This window comes from Ixodes scapularis, unplaced genomic scaffold (genome assembly GCF_016920785.2).
Source record: "Ixodes scapularis isolate PalLabHiFi unplaced genomic scaffold, ASM1692078v2 PGA_scaffold6__148_contigs__length_123643588, whole genome shotgun sequence".
In the NCBI taxonomy this organism is placed as follows: Eukaryota; Metazoa; Arthropoda; class Arachnida; order Ixodida; family Ixodidae; genus Ixodes; species Ixodes scapularis.
In genome coordinates this window covers 38,894,456-38,900,455 of record NW_024609881.1, presented here as the reverse complement: position 1 = coordinate 38,900,455, position 6,000 = coordinate 38,894,456, and positions in this window count along the sequence as shown.

Genomic DNA, 6,000 nt, shown 5'->3' with positions numbered 1-6,000 from the left:
GCCGCTCCATGCGGGTCGGGGATCCACTAACGATGACGCCACGGGCAGGCCTCGTCTTCTAAGTGGTATTGGCTCAGCTAAGACCACAATTACAATGCAGCTATACGCCGAGCAAGTCGTTCCAAACGTGTCGTTTCGCTCATGAGAGGGGTAACATCGCCTAGGAGAGGAGGTGATGATGCGCGATGGGGGGAAGTGATACCTCTGCCCACGATCCGTTTGCTCCTCGGTCGGGAGCAGACGTCAATAGACTCCCCTAGGGCTTCTCGTTCGTGGGTTCCTCCTTCGGTGGGACGCATCCGGTAGTTGTGAGTGGATGAGAACAACATTCTTTTCGAGCTATTTCCTGCCTTTCTTTTTCTCGAAGGATAAGTCCACCTTCGGAAAGAACCGGTGTATTTTCTATAAGCTGTAGAAAAGGACAGGGTCGTTGGTATGGACCTTTGCAAAACTTGTCTTCTGCGCGCCGCCATCTTTGTCTGCTGAGCTGTGGAACGCCATGTGAGCTTGCGCAGCTGCTCTGCTGTGTGATATATCGGACGCTGCGCATGCGTCCACAGCTAACTGAGTCAGCATTTTTTGCCCGGGTAATAAGCAATGCAAAGGTCTATAGTCCACTTCATTTTTAGGCCTACCGCAATCAACGGTATGATGCGGTGGAGTGAATCAAGCAGCTCCAAAAGTGTAACGGCACGACTTATTATCTTCGTGCTTGTGTTATCAGTCACCTACCAAACTACACGCGCAAAGTAAATCCGCATCGATCCTGTGGTTGCTTTTTGGTATGCCTGTTTGGTTTTGCCGGCAACAGGAAACCCACAAAGACCGCTAGTACCGTGAGAATGCAATTATTGCGCGGCTTTCATCACTTTCACGGTGCAGTGGGGGACGGTCTTTACGTCGCATGTGTATTACTGTGGTTCGTGTTAACCTATCCGGCCCACCCGTTCACGACGTTTCACGGCGACTGTGTGCGGCGGCTTATTGCAGAAGGGTTCACCCACGAGGCCCATTCTTTCACGCCGCTTCTCAGCGACAGTCTGCGGGGGCTTAATATAAAATGTACCAAAAAAAACGAACAAAATCAGATCTCGAGATGACACATATTGCAACGCTTGTCGGCGACCAATCGCGTGCTTGGCAGGAGTGGTTACCGCGCTTGACTGTCGCGCGGAAGATGTAGGTTCGATTCGAGTCAGCGGTCTGTATATTTATTTATTCTTTCCACTTGGCCTTCTCGTAAGTTCGAGAACATTCTTGTCTGATTGAGTTACGAATCTTCTACGCATCGAAAGTTCTACGCCGAAGGATCCAGAAACCCACGAGGGTGCATAAGGGACTCCGCATGGCGGGAGGAGTCAGTCTCGCCTCAGCTCGTTCGACCCTGGTGTTTTGCTGCCATCGACGCCTGCGACGCTATCCTTTTTCTATTCTGTTTTTCGGCACAGTTTCGCCACAATAAAGGTTTATTTCTTCCTGCTTATTGTTCTTTTGGTCACCAACCGTGACAATATTTATACTTGTCTTAAGGTTATGTGCTGTCTCGGCGCTCTTGTGTTTTTTTTAGTCTCTTAACCTTACAAGGGTGCTGTGCCTAGTCTAAACATAAATTCAAAGTTAGGTCAAACGATAACAAGAAACCACGAAAGCTTACATCCGATCGTAATACTTTCCATTCGACTAATCATTTCTCGACAGATTGTCTCTTGCGACAAGTTTCGCTGCGATGAATTGGCATATTCAGACTTGACCTTTTCGGGGGATAGAACATCGACGAGTTGGCCGTCGACGAGTTGGCTTTCGAAGGGTTGGCCGCATGTCTTCGGTTCTAAAGGCCCTCCTGCAGAAGAATCACTGAACAAAGCAATCCTTTGGCACTTTTAGCTTTCATGGTTAGTTTATTTTTGTGTGAGATGATGCATGCTTCGACCAAAATTTAGTCGCAAGCAACGCAACTGATGCCAAAGGTTTTTTTCCGCAGTGAATTTTCAAGCATAAAAATAATATTTTATTTAAGTCTATCAATCGCAATGCTTGATGTTGCAGCCGCAGAGATCGCAAGGGTGACGTAGTCGCAAAGATTGCCTCTTTGTGACCACATTAGAATGCTGTTGGTGGAATGCACAGAAGCACTACTGGAGCACTCGGCTTCGGCTCGTGATAATCAATGCCTCAATGAACACTCGGGTTTTAACTCTGTTTCAGTCCCTGAAATAATGAGTCAGATTATTTGGAAATGAACACAAACGTTTTGTTTTACCATTCGCAGCGCGTGGCTGTAATGAATAAAAACGAGATACAGAATGCACCTAAACATATGGACACTTGTTCTGGCTGCGAGTAAAAACAATTGGGGTGTGTGTATGCTTAGACATCTAAGAGCTAAGTGCCTCAACGGGCGACTTGTCTCTCAGCTGTAGATGAGCAATTTAGCCAGTGTGTTTGAACCGCTAGCCTGGTGCATCACGCAGTACAGTGCACCACGCCAGTATTGATACACAAGTGTGCGCCGGTACGACACTCATTCAGATCAAAATGGACCGGGGTGGCGATTGAACCAAGAATCCCTGAGTTTCACAGAGAGAGCTTTCGCTCCACGTACTTCGAGCTGGCGTTCGCTAGCCCACTCGGCCACCAATCCCCCTTGGCGGCGAGTAGAGGAAGTGGCTTCGTGTGTTTTTTGTAATTTTATTGGAACTCTCATGCGGCTTACAAAATTACACTTGATACTAGTTTTGTAAGTAATAAACGGGAGATAATAAATCCAAGTGCAATTTACTAAAAATACAAACTTCTGTGCTTGACTCTGTAAAAGGCGAATTGAGTAAATATCCATATGCACCTTTTTTTATTACCCATAATTCACATTAGCTTATGAAAGACACCTGAATAAAATTCTACAAATTTCGTATTTTTGTCACTGGAATTTTCAATTTGAAGTGTTAAAAGACAGTATCCCATTTTCCATACACATATTATGCTGAGAGAACTAACAAAATAAGCTTTATTTAAATTGCGAACTATACATTTAGTTGAAACTTTTTTTTTCCAAATGATTAAAGACAAGTGGAGGAAAACTGTCATTATGAGTGATGTTACTCAGCAAAGTATAATAAAAAAAATGGCCAGACATCAAATTGGGTGGTGCGTATTTCTCAATTAAAAAGACAAAGAATATATCGCAGGTATTTGTATGGTGTTTTATTGTACTGTTAATAAAAGTTATTTATATCTTTTTTTTTTTTAATCTGATCTTTTAGCTGCCGAAGTGTCAGCGAACTCGAATCCGAAAAAAGACCAACACGTGAAACACTACCGATTCAAAACTTTACAGCCCTCGAGCAACACAGCCGCGTACAAACCCAGCTGACGCGTCCAGCCGTAAAGCCCCCCACGCAGATTTCAAAGCGTGAGCCAAAGAGAACGCACAGCAGAGCAGAAACGCCGTCGTCACCGAGGAGATGCTATCTTTCGCCTTCTACTTTTTCCGTTTAGCATAACTCTCTGTACAATAGGCCAGACCAGGTCGCCGAGCCAGCACAGATCCGTGGGAAGCATGTTAATGCGCTCCTCCATAAGACCTTGATACACACACATATACAAAAGTAGGTTTCACTCTCGTTCCGGCGAGGAGAATTTTGGAGTTCCTCCTCAAGTTCGCAACGAACGGTCACGGGAGTTTCCCCGATGGGCCCGACCACGTGTGAGAGAAGACGCGTCGAGTAAGAACTCCATTTCTCCTCAAACGGAGTTATAGGAGGTATACATGAGCCGTTCCTGTCAATCCGGCACCGAGTTCACGTAACCATCACCCTATCGGTGTTTATTAGAGTGTCCAGGAACTACCAATTGGTAGTCGTACCGTCACACTGCAATAATAAATATTTATACAGAAAATAATCACATTATTTTAATGGTACGATTTCTACTACTCCGTAATACTGCTACTACTGCAAAAACTATTTTGAATAATAATAATAGCAGGCTTTATTTCCTATCCTCACTGGATGCCACATAAAAAAGAGAGGAAAAAACCTGCCATACTAATAGCTGCACGAGGCCTTGCCTCCTTCCCACTTTGCGCAATACACAACACAAAATATCTCAAACCTCAACAAAAGACAGCAAATGAGCCAAAAAGCAATAGCTCTTGCGCGGAGCTCGAGTTAGTCTGCTTTTCGCACATGGGCTTGAGAGGATGTCAGAACGCCAAACTCCCATTGGCTGATACAAAATAAAAAAGTAGCGCGTAGACCTTAAATCATTTAGCACTGAGGTCTAGCCTCCTTCCTTGCAATCAACGCCAATCAGAAATCGGTGTAGTATTGGCGTCACCGCCACCCCTACGCAAGAAGCAGACGACTTCGGGTTCTAAACTCGTCAAACACAAAGTTTAGGCCAAAGTTCTCGGAGCGCTCCGATTCTACTATCACGACGATGACTTCGCGCTTTTGTCGCCGGCGTTCAGTCGGCGCGCTTCGCAAACCTTCAAATCCAACATTGTCTTTGAGTAGTTTAGGATCACTGACCTCCAAATAACGGCTGCACGTTCGTCGGCTCCTTATGCATCTCGAGATTCTGTTCACCCGCAGAATGTGCCCACGTTCTTTTGTTTACCCCGAAACCTCAAAGTACGACGACGAGCGTTTGGCTGCCTGGTCATCGCTAAAGCACCTTCATGTTTTAGAAGTAGCGCAAGGTGCGTTGGTGAGAGAGGCACGTGCAAGGTGCAGACGTTATGGATGATGGCGGCACAGTGCAGCACTAAGCTAGATTTCAGACTCCCCGTTTTTCCAAGGAGTAGCGCGCGGCACGTGTCTCGAGCATTTCCACAACATTTAATGGCGTCACTCTTCGCAGGATAGAGGGGCTCTAGTCATCGCATATTCCCTGCACCTTCTTAATGTTATTACTAGAGTGGAGTGCTGCCTCTTGCATACAAATGCGCCGAAGACGAATTTTGGAACACTACGCGCTCTCAGTTTTGTAACTGGCAACTTAAGTATCCCACGACTTTGAATATGTTCACGCGGCGTGCGTTGTGATTTTATTCTGCGCGCATTTCCAATGGTTAATAATTCCCTAATCTGATCGGCTTGCTGGGCAGCAGTTAGTTTATGAAAACTCGCCAAACCCTGTTTCTCTTAAGCTCTCAGTGACTTGTAAGGTAGTCGTTACAAGTAATCAGCTTCTTTGTTAATCATTTACTTCTTTAAGTAATTTTGGGACGAATTCATTACATTCATTACGAAAGTAATCATAAGAGAAATCTGAATATTTTTGAAAGTATTTTAGTTACTTATAACCGCTAACATTTCCCCTCAACCCTTTCGAACCTTTAGGAAACGTTCCGACATTTAAGGAAATTGTATTTTTTTGTAAGAGTTTGATTATTTTTTAAAGTAATTTGATCATTTTTTTATTATTTCCCTGTCTCGGACAGAAGGACAGTCCCCTAAACTTAGCGGATGAAGAATATAAGTAGTTTATAATTCGGTGGAAATAGTCTGATAGGTCATTCTAATCTGACACGAAAACCCCACCGTTTTCGAATTGGTTTAGAAATCTGCCGTCTTGAAAATCTGCAGTAATCGCAAAAGTGGCCCTTATGTCTTTGAGTAAAGGCAAAATACTTTTCCTGTCTAGTATTCAGGTAATATTATTGAACAATTATACACCAAGGGCAACCGCAAATGTAATCTATCACTTTCTCCAGTAACGTAGACAAGACCAAAATAATATCGACGTTTTTCTCTTACCTTTTTTTTACTTTACTTTGTATTAAAGCGGCGCGTGGAGTGGTAGCATGTTAGTTGTCGGCACGTCTAATGTGTCTCCTGACTAATCCTGGGTATACAATCGCCTGAAATGCGTGCTGTAAGCAGCTAGACCCAGTAATATAAGCCAAGTTTAGAGTGACCGCACTTGAGCCGCCGTCGTGCCTAAAATCATGGTTACCGGTTATCTCGACCTTTATTTGAAATCAAAGGAAATGGCTGT